Source organism: Lygodium microphyllum, chromosome 2, assembly GCF_053477565.2.
Source record: "Lygodium microphyllum isolate KBCC chromosome 2, Lygodium_microphyllum_v1.1.10, whole genome shotgun sequence".
NCBI classification, from domain to species: domain Eukaryota; kingdom Viridiplantae; phylum Streptophyta; class Polypodiopsida; order Schizaeales; family Lygodiaceae; genus Lygodium; species Lygodium microphyllum.
This window is the reverse complement of record NC_141136.1, coordinates 7,805,159-7,824,492: the sequence shown is the minus strand read 5'-3', so window position 1 is coordinate 7,824,492 and position 19,334 is coordinate 7,805,159. Positions and strand designations below refer to the sequence as shown.

The 19,334-nt window shown below is 40.9% G+C and overlaps 1 long non-coding RNA gene across 1 annotated transcript in view; it reads right to left on the bottom strand.

The window, feature by feature from the left end:
* Positions 1–4,720: 4,720 nt before the first annotated feature.
* LOC148039449 (uncharacterized) overlaps positions 4,721–19,334 on the bottom strand; it is a 51,617-nt gene continuing 37,003 nt past the window's right edge. Inside the window, exons 2-3 of the long non-coding RNA XR_015688309.1 lie at positions 4,870–4,989; positions 4,721–4,782 (exon numbers count right to left, since the gene is read on the bottom strand). This is a non-coding gene — a long non-coding RNA (uncharacterized LOC148039449). The remainder of the gene's footprint in view (positions 4,783–4,869; positions 4,990–19,334) is intronic.

Sequence of the window (19,334 nt, the reverse complement as noted above, 5' to 3'; positions counted from 1 at the left end):
ATATTATGAATAGATGGTCTTCTACTCAAGGCATCAGCAACAACATTTGCTTTTCTGGGTTGATATTGGATGGATGAAAACTTTGAATAAAAGCAGCCCATTTAATGTATCGGTCAGATATTTGTGGCTAACTAAGGAGATGTTTGATACTTTATTGGTCAATTTTAATCATGAATTCAGATCCCATTAAATAGTGTTTCCATTGGCGTAAAGCTTGTACTACAGCTAGCAATTCCTTATCATAGGTAGAATATTTAATTTCAGAGGGTTTAAGCTTGTAGCTAGAGTAGGCTATGGGATGTGAATCTTGCATAAGAACAACTCCTATTCCAAATCCACGAGCATCAGTGACTACTAGGAAAAATGGTCTATTAAAGTTAGGGAGTTGCTATACATGAGCATGGGTTAGAGCATGTTTCAGTAAATCAAAAGACTTTTGCTGATTTTCACACCAATGATATAGAATACCTTTCTTTAATAATTTTGTCAAAGGTAATGCAAGAAATGAAAAATTTATCACAATTTTTTTGTAAAAGCTAGCAAGACCTAAGAAAGAACGTAATTCATGCACATTTTTAGGTATCGGCCAATTCAAAATTGCTTCTATCTTTTTAGGGTCAACTTTAATACCTTCAGATGAAACAATTTATCCTAAGTATTCAATTTGGGTTTGGAAAAATTCACTCTTTTCAGGGTTTGCATATAATTGATTCTCTTCAATAATTTGAAAACCAAAGATAAATTTTCATCATGCTCATTCTCATTCTTACTGAAAACCAATATGTCATCAAAGAAAACAATGACACAGTGCTGATGCTTCAAAAATATGTGATTCATCATACGATTGAATGTGGCTGGTGCATTAGTTAAACCAAAGGCATAACAAGGAATTCATAATGTCCAAATTGAGTTCTAAATGCATTTTTGAAAATGTCCGATGTGTCTAGTCATACTTGATGGTATCCAAATTTAAGATCTACTATGCTAAATATTGTAGCCCCTTGTAGTTTATCCATGAGGTCATCTACCCTAGGGATTGGATATCTATTCTTGACAGTGATCTTATTTAGGGCATGATAATCAATGCACATCCTATAGGTGTTGTTTTTCTTTTTAATTAGTAGAATAGGTGCACCAAATGGAGAACTACTGGGCCTAATGAGTCCTCAGGTTAACAATTCTTCAACTTGAGTTTGAATTTCTTTCTGTTCAATTTGATTATGTCGATAAGGTGCTTTACATGGTGGTTGAGAACCTAGAATTAATTCTATTTTATGATCTTCAGGACGTGTGGGTGGTAAACTAGGTGGTAAGTCAACATTAAAACAATCTTTAAATTGTGAAAGAAATTGTGTGTGCTTAGGATGCATCTTATTTTCCTTAACTTCAATTTCATTTGCCCAGATTAAGTAGGATTTGCTACCTTTTCTTAATGCATGTTTTAGCTTGTGTATGACTAAGCAATGAAAAATTATCAGACGTGTGCATATCATGCAATGTGATTTGTTTTCCATTAGAATGAATTTTCATTGAATGCATGAAATAATCTATATCACGATTATACTGATGACACCAAGGCATTCCTAAGATAATGTCACTAGATTGCAAAGGCACAACTAAGAAATTTCTACATTCAATATAATCACCAATTTTAATTTCTAAGTCATGCACTTATTGTGTTCCATTGTATCTAGTGCCTAAGAATGCAGCCTTGATGCGATAATGAGTAGAAACATTATGTAAATTCAATTCTTTGACCAATTTTGCAGAAATAAAATTGTGTTTACTTCCATCATCATGTAAAACAGTCTTTTCTTTACCATGCACAAGAATTTCATCATTAATAAAGAATGAGAATTTGGTATACTTGGTAAAATATCTAAAGTAGTGCTGTTATCATCATCGTCTTCCATGAAATCTCGCATTTCTTCATGGTCTTCATCTTCAATCGCTCCCAAATAGTTGATATGAATAGTTGACTTTTTGGATTGACAATTCATCGCTAGATGTCCATGTTGATGGCATTTATAACAGACTATAGATTTGGCTTTAGAAAGATTATTGGTAATAGCGGAAAGTTTAGGAATGTTGGGATTTGGCTGAAGAGATGGCTTAGAATTTGGATTTGTGTTTGATGGTAAAGCAGAGGGTCGTGTCCTATATTTATGAAATGAAGATGGAACAAAGTAATTTTGATTGAATCTTTGAAAGTTAGAATTGAATTGCTTTGTACCAAAGCTACCATTGTTTGAGAATTGTTGTGGTCGCTTCTCTTGTCCTCGACTTTTGTCTTCAGCATCATGGGCCAAGGAAATTGCATCCTCGAGAGTCGTTGGCTTGAACATGTTCACTTCTGCATAGAAGTGACCAAGCAAACCAAACATAAACTTGCGCTTATGGGTCGCCTCATGTACATCTTTGAGCATTTGAAGTTGTAATAAAGCATTCCAAAAATGCTTGGTATATTGTGAAATAGGCTCGCAATCTCTTTGTTGCAGAAGATCCCGCTGTTTGATTGCTTTTTCGTGGAATTGGGGTGGAAGAAAATTCTGCAAAAATTTCTTTTGAAAAGTCTCCTAAGTAGTAGGACAGTCAATGCTTTTGCAGACAACAGTCCACCATAGCGACACTCTGTCCACTAAATGATTAGTGACACACTTAATTTTGTCTTTTTTGGCATATTGTTCTTCATGGAAATAATCATCAAATTGACTAATAAAAGCAAGTACAATCTTTCCATCGCGTAACCCATTGAAAGTATGAAATTTGAAATTTCCTTTACTTATCTTGGCTTCTTTCCGAATAGATTGTGCTTCAAGTGTCGCATTGATCGTATGTCTTATAATATCTTCAGGTTGCGGTCCATCTCGATCGGTAGTAGATCGTTCAAGACTGGCCAATTGAGCTTGCAAAGTTTGACGTGCTCTTCGTTCCTCTTGAAGCTGCATCATAATTAGGTCTAGTTTTTGTTCCATCGTTGGTTCCGATAAATCACCTTTGGCCATAAAATCTTCCATATTTTGATTGGTCATCCTATAAAATTTCAAACAACCTCACACACTTGAAATCTTGTTAGCGGGATGAGCGTAGCTCAAGGTCGGGTTTACAAGGCTTGCTTTTATTTTTAAAGTGGCTTTTTAACAATCTTTCTTCTTCACGATTACAGAAATTGATGTCGGCCTTCTTCCAAGCGGATACGTCTTCCGTATAGTCTGAGTGTGATTCTCTAATTGTTGGAATTCATCTCTTCACACCACAGGTGTGAACAGGGGCTAGCAAGGAGGTTGAAATAAATTCGGTTTAGACTGAGTGTGAATGCCCGCTAAGAGGAGATTGAAATTTGAAGGTTTGAAACCTTAGTAGCTTAGAAAGGAGTTAAGCTTTAATTAAAAAGCTTTAATCAATCATTTGCTGTCAACCAGGATAAGAGTATGTTGTCGACGGATTCAATACATGCTATCACCGCAGTCGACGAATTTATGGAGCTAAGCTTTCTTTTAAGCTTTTTTCAGCTAAACAAAGTTTAAACTTGATAAAGCTTCTTCTTTCTGTCTTCTAACTAAGAAAAAAAAAATGTGTTGATAAGGGAGCTTCCCAGGTGGTCCTTCATCAGTAGAGGCTAGTCCTTCACGATCCGACTGCATAGCAAGGGGTTCTTCACTGCCAGGAACACGCTGGTATTGACAGATTGTTGTGAGACTGACTATAGAGCTCGATCATTCCAAGAGCTTCGCCTTCGCGCAAGATGGTAAGCGATTGGAAGCCCTCAATCTTAGCTTCACTTTGATACCACTGGTGTGCAAATCGGATGTCATATGCATACATAGCAAGCGCCAGAAGGTCCCCAAGAACAAATAACTCTACTTTTTGCTCAAAATCCAATAGAATAGACTTGCACAACATGAAGAAAAAAGACCAATTGGGTACAATCTTCCCCCATGCCTTGTGTGAGTGCTCCACAAAGCATGTATTTAATATTTTATTCATCTCCAAGCTCAAAAATAGCCCAAATTTACAATTAGCATACTTTAGCTTTTGTGTTTGCTTTTTTCCAAATAAAGAATAAAGCGGTTGGGTGCCCTAAGAGTCGGGATGTGCCCAAATACAATGACCAATAATGAATATTTAAATTGTGCGCCCATACGCATACAAAATAATAAATATATGTCAAGTGCTTCAATAAATAAGCACGTCAAAATAAATATTGACACCACGCCTAAGACACGCGCCCATCAAAAATGATAATTTCTTCTAAATAACTTGAATACATACTATCACCCAGTGCTTCCCAGTGCCACCATTGCCTACTCTACACATCAACTGAAGCATTCACAATTGTTAGAAAATAATAAATTTAAATTGATAAAAGTGAATACCTAGTAGTCTTCAGCTACAAAATAAATAAATAGATTGGAACTCTATCCTAACCTTAATTTAATACAAGTGCACACTCTAAACTCATAAACGTCCATTAATTTGATTATGTATTTTGTAGAATCACCCGCTATGGAATCACCCACTTGCACATTAAATTAACGTTATCCCTGAAAGGATAGGCGTCCCCATCAACTTTTCGCACAAGGAATCCACCTTGTGTAAGAGCCCTTGTAAATAAATATAATTTTACAGAATCCACCATGGAATCTGCCTCCTGGTATAATTTTCATTTTCTAATCATGTGTAAAATGCTATCTTGGGATTAGTGTTCTCATAAAAGCATGAATGAGCATTCCAAAGTTGGCCCACATAAACAATACTCTCGATCCTTATTTCCTTCATTTTCTACCCAATGCAAAAAGACAAAGGTTAGTATGGGGGTTAGAAGTTTAAAAATAAAATTACAACATTTAAGAAACTTTTTTCACTTACCTTTTAGCTGCCTCTAAGTGATCGCCACCATCTCCCCTCCACATTGACATCATCATTACGTGCCATCAATCCATGTGCTCTACCAAATGTCGCCATCGACATAGCCTACTCATTGTCCCCCTACAAGCACATGCAATCGACACCTAGCATATTCAAGAAGAAGACATGAAAAGATTCCCTTAGCCTATATAAAGCTAGCCAACAAATAGGACTTGAGGGGTATGATTTGAACACTAATAGGTTGCTTTAGAGGGGAGAGGGATAATAGACTTGATGCTAGCCTTGGGAGAATAGAAGAGAAAGAGATAGATATGTGAAGATAGAGAAATAGATAGACAAAGAAAGAGATAGATAAGTGAAGATAAAAATAGATAAGAGAAGATAAGGGGTAGAAAGAGAGAATATAAGAGATAGAGAGAGAAGTGAAAGAAAGATATAGAATAAGAAGAATTTGTCTACTATCCACATGAGAATTATTCAAGTCTGGTCAGAGCACATTGAAGTCAAGAGCATACAATATGGCTCCTGTAATATTCCTGTCATAACACTTCATATTAAGAAATGAATTCCAGCTTGAGACGTTTTAAAAATTACTCATCAAGTTATCACATAAGTGACCACACATAATTTTTCTTAATTCTGCAATCCGACACGAGAAGATGCCTCAATGTTCCCAGTCAACAAGAAGCAAAGACACCTCGTAAATAATATTATGACAAGTTGATCATAAATTTTCTTGCATTATATTTGATTTAGTATTTCCGATTTCATTCAATGCACCAAAGATCGTATTGATTTCATAACCACAAGACAAATCGCAAAAGCCTTAATCGGTAGACAAAGAATGTGTAAGAACGAGTACGATATTGAGTAAGTTAAGTATCAAAGAGTATGGCATGCCTTTATAGACTAGATAAGTCATAAGGTAACTTGGCCAAAAACCACTAGATGAAGTCATTTTGAAGAAAAAAATACATTTTTTAAAAAATAGGGCCAAAATCATGACTTTTTGATGCCTTGAGGGAGAGAAAGCTTTTTAAAATCATCCCCATTCCACCATCCAATAAGTAGGCAATCAAAAAGTATTTTTTATAAAGCTTACTTAGCTCTTGACAAGTAGCCAAAAGAATGAGTCAACTGCATGTTCCCCCTCATGGCTATAAATGCACCCCCTCTCATTCACAAAGAAAGTAAGAAGGAAGACCTCCTGATGATGGAAAAATTTCTCCACTTCTCTTTTCTATTATAGCTTGAACCTTGAAGGAGGAAAATACCCCTCTTCTACCTCATTTCTATTTTCTCTGCCCCCTATTACGCCTTCCTCCCCTACAGCCAAATTTTTTTTGGAATTCTCCCTAAACTACCACGTTAATTTCGCCTGACATCCATGCTCCATGAGGTTGCAAAATTTCAAGAAGCCCATTTGAAGCAAGAAAAGTAAGAAACGTGGCCAATGGAGAAAATGGTGCGGCATGAATTGATGAAACCCCCATTACTACAAACTTGATACAGGTAACATCTCATCAATTTGGAAAAATTTAATGCTTTATAAGCTTATCGATATATTTGGCTTTAAATGATTATAAATGCATTTTAAAGAAAATGCATATGAATGCAACTTAGGAAAATAGCCTAAGTAATATAAAAATTAACTATTTAGTGAAAAGATTCTTTCACTTGGAAAAGGATTATATGCTTATCATTAAGAAAATATCTTAATTGTGGTTTACTTTGTGATATTTATTGTTATTTCATTCATGACGCTTGTGATTATAATATCAGAAAAAAGGTAGACAATGTTAGGAAACTAAATATTTTATAATTTTTCCCTAAAAGTGACTATCACTATTTTATTTTGCTAATGATAAATAGACACATATGAGTTTTATAATAATTTATAGAAAATCATTTAGATAATATCACGAAATAATCAATGCATTAAATCAACAAAAATTTGCATAGGATAATATATACTAGACATGCATAAATTAGGTGCATGAAAATATGATTCGATGTATGAAAGATGAAAGAAAAAGTGCACTTATGATTTTTGCATTGCCGCTTAGAATAAAGTTTTCACAAAAACAATCAGCATTGTACTTAGGACATAGCTAAATGAAAATTGTTCTTTCTAGATAACGTTGAAGTTCTCGACAAATGGTCGAACATTGTCGATTAAACCATGGAATATGAGTAGAATAAAATAAAAATTATTTTCTTACTGAAAACACATGCAATGTTAATATTAATAATTACATTAGCAAGAGCATCAATATCATGAGTTAACCCACATATGAATCAGCGAGAAAACCTAACCTAAAATATCAAAAATATTGAAGAATAAACAACTATGAAATACTTGACAACCCTGAAACTATCAATATCAGAAAATTAAATAAATATCAAAAGTCTATAGAACTTGTTAGACATTGATAAGAATTTGTCGATACAAATTCTAAAGTCTAAGAAAACTTGAAAAAGCATTTAAAATCCTGCTAAGTGTGGGTTAGGGCAAGGCAACACATGAATTGCTTGCCATAGGTATGAATGCCCATATTATCTTTTAGGGTGAAAATACCAATTTTTTCATAAGGATAAAATAGACTTCAGATTCGCTAAATATCCTATGGATCCCGAAAAAAGAGTTGCAAGTAGGAAGCGAAACCCTAAGAATAAGGTGGGACCTTAAAAGAGAAACCCTAGATTTGGGTAGGGCTGCTTCCTATACTAAAAACACTTGATGTTGTTTTTTTAAATTTGTGCATGCATTGATGGTTGCACATGAAAGATTGATTGTGCTTGTAGCAATTAGATCTGATTGTAAATATATAATCAAGATAATAAGAGGAAAGATCACGCTATGCCTCCCCCACGGCTAGACACGAAACCTTGCTCCAAGGGGGATTGTTTTGTACTGCCACGAGGAGCTTTGGACCAGCCCTAATGGCAAGAGATCGCTCGGTGAGGAATCCATTAGGCAGGAGGAGGTGGGAGTGCGAGGGGGGCTTTGGCCATAAATCTCTCAATCACTCCTAGGAACTACTTAACCCTCACACGAATCATGATGGGATCTTGGAGTTTCAGGTACTAGTGAAGGGATAGAAATCTTGGAGGGTTTGTTTTCTTTTGCATAGAAAAAATGATTTTTTTTGTGAATGGAGGTTTATCTTCTGCATAGGCAAAAGGGGAAAAGCATAGTAAATAACTTTGTGAAATATGTTTTGCCAAAAGACTATTTTCTCTGTCTTTTTGTTGTGCCATAAAATTATGCAAAGGAACCTATGATAACGGGTTACTTAATGAATTTGCTTTCATATGTCATAACTTAATGTGATAGGTAATTAGAAAACTAAAGGAAACCATTTATGGGAAGTGGGTGGGCGAGATCCCTGATAGATCTGTCCTATGGTGGTCCTGGTAAGCAAGGAGCTTCTCTCAAGAGATTGAACGAAATGTTAATTAGGAAAAATTAGGTAGAGCTAAGCATTGACTTACCTAGAGACGGGTCTTAAAACCTTGATAAAAAATTATCTTAGGGGAAAGGTGCGGTGGCTATGCGAGAACTCCGTTAAGGTTCCCTGAATCCTAACCAGCTGGCTGGAAAAAAGTGTTGCACTCCATGAACCAAGGGTGACTACAATCGCTCCAATCTGACGAGAAGCCCTTGTGGGACACATCTGATGGAGCTAGCTCATGCATTGAGAACTCATTTGTCAAATTAGGATCCTGAGCTTGTAGATTGATCCTCAGTTTTCAAATTAGGACCCTAATCTTGCAAATTGATCATTGTGGGGAAGTCTGCTACCTTCCGTTACGGGGTGGACTTTGGGAAACCTAGACAATAGACCATGTGCATTCTCATGAGTGCAGGGCGAAGCCATCCAGGATAGTTCCCCGATGGACCACTAAAATATGCTACTAGGGAATTGTTAGGTAGGCACATGATAGCTCCTAAGAGAAAGGCTTGAGAGTTAGAGAAGTCATGGGAGCTATAGGAGCCATAGTAGCAAACAGAGTAGAGATAACATTCCAATCTCTACCATACAAACTCAGGTTTCCCTAATCTCTATAGTTACAAAAATTAATTTGTTCTATTGTTGAAAAGGATAGTTAGTTTGAGATTCAAATAGGGTTAGTGATGTTATCCGATATTATCTTAAAAGAATATGTTTCTATATAGAATTAATAGCCATTACTCATTCTTAGTCAAGGAAAAAGGAAATGTGCATCAATTAGGTGAAAGATCTTTGTATGACATATCTCACGGGGATAGCTCAATAAGTATGCATCCTTTGGGTTCTATCTCTCACAAAGAAGGGAAATCCATAAGTGTGGTGCCCTATTATAGTTGTTCATAGCTCAATCCTAAACTCTATCTTCTCTGGATTTTCCAAATCTAATTCTATATGCTACTATTTTCATTGAAAAAGCCCGTGACTTGTAATATTAAGGATGGTGTGCTCTTGTAGTTAATCATGATGTATGCCACAAGTCTATGTCCTAATCTTGAAAATATGATGTTGTATGCTATTGTTCTTGATTTAGGAAACATATGACCTCTAATATTTAGGATAGTGTGTTCTTGCAATTGATCAGGATGTACGCTACCTATCTATGTGATAATCCTGAAATTGTGATGTTGTTTGCTCATGTTTCTTCATTCAAAAAGCTATGATTTATAAAATTTAGGACAAGATAATCTTGTAGTTTATTATGACATACGTTTATGTCTGAGGGAAAGTCCTAAAAATTACATACTGTCTATGGTTACTTCTTCATTTAGAAACCTTGTGATCTATAATGCTTAGGATAGTGAGTTCATATAGTTGTTTATGATTGTAATCGGTGTCCAAGAATAGCCACCAAAGAAATAATGATGGGCATACTTAGAGCTTACACAAATAGACACTAATATCACTTTTTTGACATATAGTGCTTGGGTTCGAGAGAGAGACATGATCACAACATAGAGATCAAACACAAAGTGTACTCAAAATCATTCTAGAATGTATTATCGAAGTAGAGGCTAGTACATCCATTCAGAACCAAATGGTCATAACACAATACAACAGACTAAACAATTTCAAGATACAATGACCAGGGCAGTACTACTACCGATAAGGACAAAAATTGGAAGTACAAAGTATAATAGCATTACATTGAAGCAAGAACCAATGGCATTGCATTGAAATAAAAACCAAGTACATGCTTATGTAGCCTTTGGGTTTTCCACTCTCCTCATTGTGCTTATGGGATATATAGCATCTCTTCCTAGAGCATACATCATTTGTCATATCTTTTAACACAAAGCACGGTATCATTGCCTAAGAGAAACATAGAGTTAATTTCTCATGGAGGAGAGCACTCTAGATTACTAGGTGGCCTTACTACATTAGCATTTTGCTAAAAACGTAGCTTTCTTCTTGAAGACAATAGCTTCTTTATGCGAGCAATAGTATTTCTCTCCCAGACAAACCCTCTACACATCCTTGTGATCTTGTAGCCATTCCTTCTAATTTTGAGGCTATCTACTACCAAAATGCAAATTTCTTGTGGGTATCTTGTAGGATTTTGAAGATGTCTTACCACCAATTTCACACCTTTGCTGATATAGATGAGGAGCTTTCTTAGTATTCCTCCGAACGGCAATGAGATCATCACACGAATCATGAAGAATGAAGGTCCCCTGGCCCATTTTTTCAAGAAGCCTCTCCTTCCTATTGTCTCCATGTCTCATAAAAGGCTTGTTCTGCTGGCCTTCATATGCTATTCATGGCAACCTCTATACATGTGCCCGTACTCCCTTCTTTACCCAATGAGAATCAGCTTAATGGTTTAAACTACTCACTTTGGTCATGTAAGGTGGAGTATATCCTTGATAGCTTTGGTCTTTGAGAGTTTGTTACCCACCCTATTTCCCATCTAATTGAGGATCCCACTGTTGGATAATTGATGGATTGAATGGCCCTATGGGATTGGCTCAACTCTAAAGCCTGACCTTTCCTCTTTATGAGATTACAAGATTATGACCTAGTGCATGTGCGCATGTTGCAAGTGTTAACCCCAAGTATGTTAACCCCAAGTCGAGATGGCAAAAAATGGTGAAAAATGAAGGAAAAAGAGGAAAAAGCATGGAAGAAGAGCAAAGACACACAGGCGACCTCTAAAGGCTAAGTCGAGACCAAAGGCACAATTATAAATGAAAGGCGCCTCAAAAAACTTGGAAAACTCTTGTAAAAGAGCGCCAAGCTCCCTCTTGTGCCAATTGTAAAATAGTAGATAGGCATAGGCTAGAGGCATAAGGATAGAAGAGGGAAACGGAAAAAATACCTTGTCACAATCGCCGGTCATGTAAAAAAGGGGATGGGTGCCCATGGGATTTTAGGGTTTGTATATAAAGTTCAAAAAGTGAATGGAAGCTCATTCTTTGGTGTGTGGCTAACAAGAGCTCTCTTCTTCTTTTCTTCTTCTCTTCTTCTTCTTGCTTGTGTCTGCTCTTGAGAGAGGGAGTGTGAGAGTATGAGGGAGTGAGTGTGTGGGAGTGAGGGATCAAGGGGGTGAAGCTCTTCACCATCTCCTCTTCTCTTCTTCTCTTCTCTTCACTCGCGCGTGCGGCTATGGAGGATGGAGCTTGGAGATGGAGGAGGCTTGAGGATGCTTGAGCTAGCATCAAGAATCGTGGAGCTACCGAGGTGTGCGAGGGAGGAGGCTACTCACATCGGCATCAAGGTAAGCTCACTACACTCGTAGGATCGACGGCGTATCGGCTAGGTGAGAGATAGCCATTAGAGCTTGCTTGAAATGCTTGAAGCAATAAGCGGTCTGTGGGTCTTGGCGGTTGAGCGTGAGCTCCTACTACATTTTGGTTCCATTGTCGGGACCAGCAGATTCAAGCTTGAGCACTTGCGCACCTCATATCGAGCATCGAAGTAGGGGATCCATCCCCGAAACGGAGCTTGAGATAGGTAGGAAGTTTGGGTGTTTTTTATCTCCAAAACAAGTAAGTATTTTGGGACATTTTGGTTGTTTGATGGTTGGAAAACATGGAGAATCTATTTCAGTTTTTTGCCTTTGATTTTTGTTGCATTTAGCGTAGGTTAGAATTAGGAAATCGAACCGGAGAAGGGTAGGGTTTACTGTTACAAAACAAGGCAAAACAGGGCAAAAATCGTGCAAAAATTGGTGAAATGCTCACTAGGAATGATGCCTAAAATCGGCAAGTGAGTGATTGGGGGCATCAACACCACACCCGGGAAGGGGTATAAGAGCCAGAAGGCCAAGGGAGAGCTCATTTGTGCCATTTCAGTGAGAGAGAGAGAGAGATTAGAGAGCTCCAGTCCACATCGATTCGATCGCATCACCGACGCGCTTATCGGCCCGTTCAGGTATATGAATCTCTCCCTCTACTCCCCTAGATAGGATCTGGAAGTGCATGTCCATGGTGCTTGCCTACATCTTGTGAATCAATCAAATTTGTATTCGCGCTGTTTACGCGCGCCGCACTCGATCCGTCTGAGTGGCCTTTTCTGGGCCGAGTCCCAAAATCGGCCCTCGGCCCTTGTCACTCGGCCCACTCGGCCAAACCCTAGTTGGCCCTTGGACGCGGCCCTTAGACCAAATCAAAATTGTTCGAGCCCACCCATTCGGCCCGTCCGAGTCAAACTTTCGGCCACGTGGCACATTCGGCCTTGGCCCGTCCAAATGACCCGTCTGAGTCTCAAATTTGGCCCTCGGCCACTTTCCACATTCGGCCCTCGGCCCAAGTGCCATTCAGCCCATCTGAATCACCTTGTCCGAATTTTCCATTCGGCCTTCCGAATCAAAATCGTCCGAGTCAAACCCTGAAATTCGGCCCTCGGCCCTGTGCCTTGGCTCGTCCGCGTGACCTACTCGGACCCTGTAATTTGGACCAGTTGGTCCGAGTGCAACTTTTTATCAAATTTTTCATAAATTTGACCCGACCTAGAAAATACACATCAATGCAAACTGTCGAAACCCTTCGAGCGCTCAAAACTTGATTCTAGCACACGTAATAGGAAAAAGTCGTAGCACGCAGCCGCTTAGCAGCTAGAAGTGGGCAGTTGCGAGACCCAAGGACTTAGACGCGAGCCACTGAGCTGTAAACCTGATTGACAAAAAACGAACAAGACGACATATGAGAAAAACCCTAAACCCTGACAAAATGGCTAGAAAATTGATCTACAAGCCTAGCAAGCCCAAAACAAGCGAGAGTGCGTAAGACGCTGAGGAATTTCTTGCTGCACTCACAATGAATTTCCACACTTGAAGTACACTTAAGAAAGCTGAAAGCTTGATTGAGCACAAGTGCACGAGAAACGACACACGCACTGAGTGATCATAAATTGAGGTCTGTATTCAATAACTAAAGGAACTCACTTAGATATAAACCACTCAAGGAACCCACCAATAGGAGAGGACCCAAGACATAGACAAACCATCAAAGCACAGATTAGGACCAAGAAAGGAGCGCCAACGATGTGGATTTAGCAAGTCTACTGAACCTGATCGACAGCTTGGTGGAGCAAGACAACTCGACAATGACAGAGGAAAGCTCAGACCGCTGGTCTAATGAGGAACTTGATTTGAACGTCTTCCCAGATGCTATTCACTAGAGCTGGTAAGCAGTTACAACGCACACGCCCGGTGTGAGCACCGCAGTAGGACAGCTGACACTATCATCGCAGATCTAGAAGAGGAGAGAAAGCTAGCCCGCAAAGCATTGCAAGGCATAGCTGAATACAATAGAGATCAACATGCTAGAAACCAAAGGCAAAGTACGGAGTTGCGCGAGGTGCAGTGAATGCTGAACTTAGCAAGTAGGAACTGAATAGATCATGAGAGAGCCCTAGAGGGGGACTTGATGTTGAGCGAGCTTCTCATGAAGCGACTACTAGATAACACGGCTGCAGAACAAAGTGCTGCGGCACTAGCGACATCGCTGCTCGTAGGACTAGGGGCGAACCAATGCTCAAAGAGCCAGTCCAAAATACCAATCATTGCCAAGTAACTCGACAAGTACCAACCCCATGACAACCCATACAGCTTTGTTGAGTAGTTTGAGCAAGTCTGCAAAGCCAACGGCCTCAACGACCTAACTCAACGCTCGCAAGCATTCGGGCTTTGCCTAGGCGGCAAGGGTAGGACATGGTATACGAGCCTAGATGCTGTAGAGCGAGCAAACTTCAATGGCCTCAAGCATCTCTTCATCAAGAGATTCACCGAGCCTGGATACTCTGATAACCTACTAGTACGCTTGATGAACATCAAGCAGAAAGAGAAGGAGAACATCCGTGACTACATAACCCATGTGAGGAGTCTCTTCAACAGAATCCCTCTGGGCGAGCAACCGACTGAAAGAGCATTTTCGATTGTATTCATCAGCGAAATTCGAGATGAAGAGTTATATAAGGCTTTGGCAGGCAATTCAAGCCTGCAGCGAGATGCAGTAGCTAGAGTGTTCGAGGAAGCCATCAGAGTCGATGATCAGCTGAAAGAGCAGAACTCCAGGAGCTCGAACGTAGAGGAGACCAACTCGCGAGGTTCAAAGAGAGTGTCAGCCTCTAGTGAGCGATCAATCCCATCATCCCAAGATACGGGGAAGGCCACCAAGACAAACCAAGGCTTGGCTGATGTCAAGATGGAATTGGCCAAGTTGCAAGACATGTTGAGACGACCAACGTGCCGGCACATCCAATGTGTGTACTATGGCGGAAACCACTTACCGGCCGAGTGTCAAGACCCTAGGTCAATACCTTGTGCTAACTGCGGTAGGTTTGGCCATGACGTCGCGCATTGTAGATTACCAAGAAGACTTCCGTACTTGCAACCCTACGGCTAGTCTTACCTAGCGAACAGGCCACATCCATTCTTTGGAAGGGGAGTCCCATTGGCCCTTCCCATGCCTAACGATACGAAGCCAACTGTTCCTAGGATGGAAATAAATCCTACGGGCATCCCTAGACCACCTAGTCCTTACGTGACCCATCCACCGAGCGATGCTCCAGTCCACTACGTGGAAGAGCCAAGTGAGGAAGAAGCTTACATATACCCTTACGTCTCACATGACAACGAGGGCAACGTTGTCCTCATGGACCATGGACCTGTGCCGATGATGGCGTTAGGAAGAGGATAAGATAGAGGCCTAGGAGGGCAGATGCAGGATCCAGTCATCTGTTGGACTTGTGATCACCCCGATTATGTCTCATCACGCTGCCCTGAAAGAGAGCAGCAAAACAGAGACAAGGCTGACCAAAGGTGCGCAGAGTACGGAATCACCCATCTCTTTGTAGACTGCCCAAAGCGAAAGCCATCTTCTAACTCAGCCAACATACCATCTATCCTATTGGGGCTATTTGGTGTCGAGAACCTTGATGAGGAGGCCACACCTATCCCATTGCGGGTCATGACCCTAGCCCAAACGAAGCAGGCCGGCATCTCTCTGCCAGGACCTAGCAATCTTGACACAGCCTCGATAGGGAATAAAAGCCGTAGGCGGAAAAAGAAGAGATCAGAAGCTAAAGTCGCACTAAAAACCGAGAGTACTACGACTCTACCTATTGAAAGAAGGTTTCAGACGCAGAGGCAGAGACTTCAACCCCTAAGACGGTCGAAAAGGGAAGCGCCAAGGTAGGGGAATACCCACATCCGAAGCGACAGTTAGAGAGGCCATAGAGAAGGTGAAGGAATGGGTGAAGGAAGCTCAAGAGCATCTCAAGGATGCTAAGCCCATCATAGAGGACGAGATCAATGATCTCTCCAGTGTAAGCATGCCAATATCACCACCCCAACCCAAGTCGACAAAAGCAACCGCGCCACAAGCAGTGCTGCTAAGACCAAGCCTTGATGCTACAAAGACGCAGATCAGTCACGGCCATTGGCCAGGACAATCTAGGTTAAGGGAGAGACGAGTATCCAATGATCTCCTGACCACGCTAGTGACTATCCCTGTAACACTTAGCCTGGGAGATCTGCTTAGGCAGCATCCTACCCTATGGCAAGATCTTAAGCAGTGGGTCGAAGGGTCACGAAAGCAGGTTACGGCAGACCCTCAAGACCATGATGCAGAAACGCAAATACCGAGTTTGATGCTGCACTCTGTGCCTAAATCCTTGCACATCAATGCCTTCTGGGAAGGTTCTGGGATGCACACAGTCTTACTGGTCCTAGCCCTATGTGACACAACAAGAAAGGGAATTGTAGACACGGGAGCTGGGGTTAGTGTGCTTAGCCACGTAGTGCTTTAGACTTGGGGGAACCCATCTATCGAAACTGCTAGGTTTAATGTCACACTAGCAAACGGTATGAGAGTAAAGCCATTCGGGGTACTTAAGAATTTGCCAGTAAAGATTGCAGGGGCCCAGTTCTCTATTGACTTTATAGTCATGAAGGGAGTGGACTACGATATCCTATTAGACCGACCCTGGATGCACAATGCTAGAGTCATCGAAGATTGGGGTAACGGCTTGATCTTCCTTGGCAATAGAATGGGTGCCGTAAGGATAGAGATGGATACTTGGAAGACCTCACCGGTCGACCTAGATGCCATCTTTTCTATGCTCAAGGGTAACACTCAGGTCAAGGAGTCCTATAGGCCCTTGACCAAGTATAACCCATGCCCAGAGGATGAGCAGGATTGGTTGCACGTTCTTGCTGCAATCAACCTGCCATTCTCAGACCATGAGGCGTATGAGCAAACCATGAAAACGATCGGCAAGCCTAGCAACACACTCTCTGTACCAGTCTGCATGATGGCAGGAACCCTTTAGGGAAAGCCTAAGCTTGTCAACTCACAAGTCCCAACTAACAAAAGGGAACTCCAGGAGATGCTGGAATACTTGATAGACAAGCTAGGTTGCAATTCAGCTGCACACTTCAAACCACTACAGGATCTCTTAGGTGAATCCAAGTGGCAATGGACTAGAGTGCATGACTTAAACCTCATGTATAACTGGGCTCTACTCCCTGACCAACGACAAGAGGTGTACCAAGCCCTAGGAGAGGATGAGTAATCTGATGAAGGGGATTCTAACGACGAATACGAAGACTGCCAATCCTTCAGTGATGGAACTGAGGGTGAAGTAGATACCGTAGAATACGACACTGAATGACAAGAAATAGAGCAAATATGAGCAGACTCCAAGCCGCAGAAAAGAAATATCTTTAGGATAGAGCAAGGGGTCATGCGCAGGGAATGTGACCGCACCTGGTTGGAACACATAGGAGCAATAGACCTTGAACAAGCAGGCTTAGCCCAGCCAGGGACGACACCTGTCCTTAGGACAGAATCACCATCTGAACTGCGTCCACCAGTAGGGGAGACTACCTCTTCTAGCGAGGACCGGGAGTTCGACTCTAAGTCAAAGGTTAGTTCGGACAGTGATCTAGAAATCCCTAGGCCACCCACGACTAGACGCATGAAGGGGGACCTACCCGTCCACCTGAGGCGCAGACGATTAAGGTAGGAAAAGGTAAAACAACCCAGGGGTACACGAACGGAAGAACAGCGAAAACCGCAGGACCTCCCTAAGCACTTCACGAAATTCAAAAAATGGGATAGGGTAGTAGTTTAGGTGCCAAACATCAAGGACAAACCAACGAACCAATCGAGGGACTAGCCAAGGTCAAGGAGGTGAATCTGGCCCAGGAAGGGGAAACTGTTGAGATATCGAGCTCCACTCATGATGCGCCAGGGTGACCGTTGTGTATTTATGTCACCGACTTGTCAGTTTGCAGACGCAGTTGGTACACCGCCCATGAATAATAGCTACATGATAGCTATCCTTATCTACTCTGGTTCGTGGCTCAGTTAGTATGCCACCTTAGTTAGTTGAGTTTGGTTTGAGGCCCATATATAGGGCTCTTCTATTTCTTTGTACTTGAGTTCTTTTGGCTTACACAACTAAGAAGAGGAAAACTGTTTTCAACCTCCACCCTTGTGTGTATTCCCCCGTTGTGCAAGCAAGAAAGCTTCAAGTGAGACTCCTTCCTTCTCTCCCACAATCTTGACATGGTATCAGAGCCTTGTTCGTGGTAAGGAGCTCAAGAAAGCAAGCCAAGCTCGCGGTGTTCTAGTAAGAGGAGCAGTGTTGCTTTCATTTTCTGTTTTGGGAGTAGATCTCTGCAGGGAAAAGGCTTTAGCCCTAGGCGACCTTGTTTTTTTGATTTGAGGCCATTTCGGGGCCTGTTTTAGAGGCGGAAGTTTTTTGCATGCACTCAGGAAAAGGCCCAGTTTTATGCTGTGCAGCCACTGTTCTACAGGTCGGTGAAAAGGTTACTGTAGAAATTGCATCGTATGCTTGTGCACAGAGACATTGGGAGTTACAGAATCATCCCCGTTGCCTGTTGATGCAAAATCGTCTCTAGGAAGTGACTGTGTGATCAAGTACCACTTTCGTCAGTTTTGCAAATTTGCCTTTGTGAGGCTGAAGCTATGTTCTTTGCAGTGACATAATTTTTTGCAGTGTTCTGTAATGGCATCTGATTCTCTCTCACAGATTGTCACTGAAAAGCTTGACAAGAACAACTTCCAAGCATGGAAGTTTAGAATGACGAATTTCCTTATGGGAAAAGGATATTGGGAATTTGTTGCAGGAAATGAAGAAGAACCAGTTCTTCCTGATATTCCTAATCAACAACAAATGCAGGCATTTAAAGCATGGCATGAGAGAGCCAGGAAAGTTATGTACTGGCTGTCTATCAGCATTTCAGACTCTATGATTGTGCATATTCAAGATGCAAGTACGCCAAAGGAGGCATGGGATACTTTGTCAAAAATGTATAGCACAAATACGCAAGCCAGGAAAATGCAGCTCAAGCAAGAGTTGCATAATGTGCAAAGAGAAAATATGAGCATCAATGACTACCACATGAAGGTGAAGAAGATTGCAGATGCACTTGCTTCCATTGGGTCGCCAGTGGAAGATGATGATTTACTTTCTGTGACCTTGAATGGTCTAGGAAAGGATTATGCACAATTCCGAACATCCATTTCCATCCGTGAAAGATTTCCTGATTTTGAGGAGTTGATTGCTCTTCTAATTTCTAAGGAGCAGAGAAATGGTGGTGCATCTTCTTTAGGAGGAACTTCAAAAGAAGTTGTCTTCTACTCAAATGCTGGAAGAGGTAGAGGTAGAGGTAGAGGAGGCCAATATGGAGGCCGTGGTAGAAATCAGAATATGCAGCAAACTCAAGAAAACCAGTCCTATGGAGGAGGACGTGGTAACTCTAGAGGCAGGGGGAGCCAAAGAGGTCGTGGTGGATGGCAAAGAGGCCAAAATGCAAACAGTAATGTTGAATGCTACTACTGTGGTAAAATGGGTCATATGGCTAAAGACTGCTATAAAAAGCAGAATGACATCATGAATGGAAAACTGCAACAAGGAAATTATGCATCTTCTAGTAGACAGGGTGATGACAAAAATGAGCACTTGTTTATGGTGCAGTAC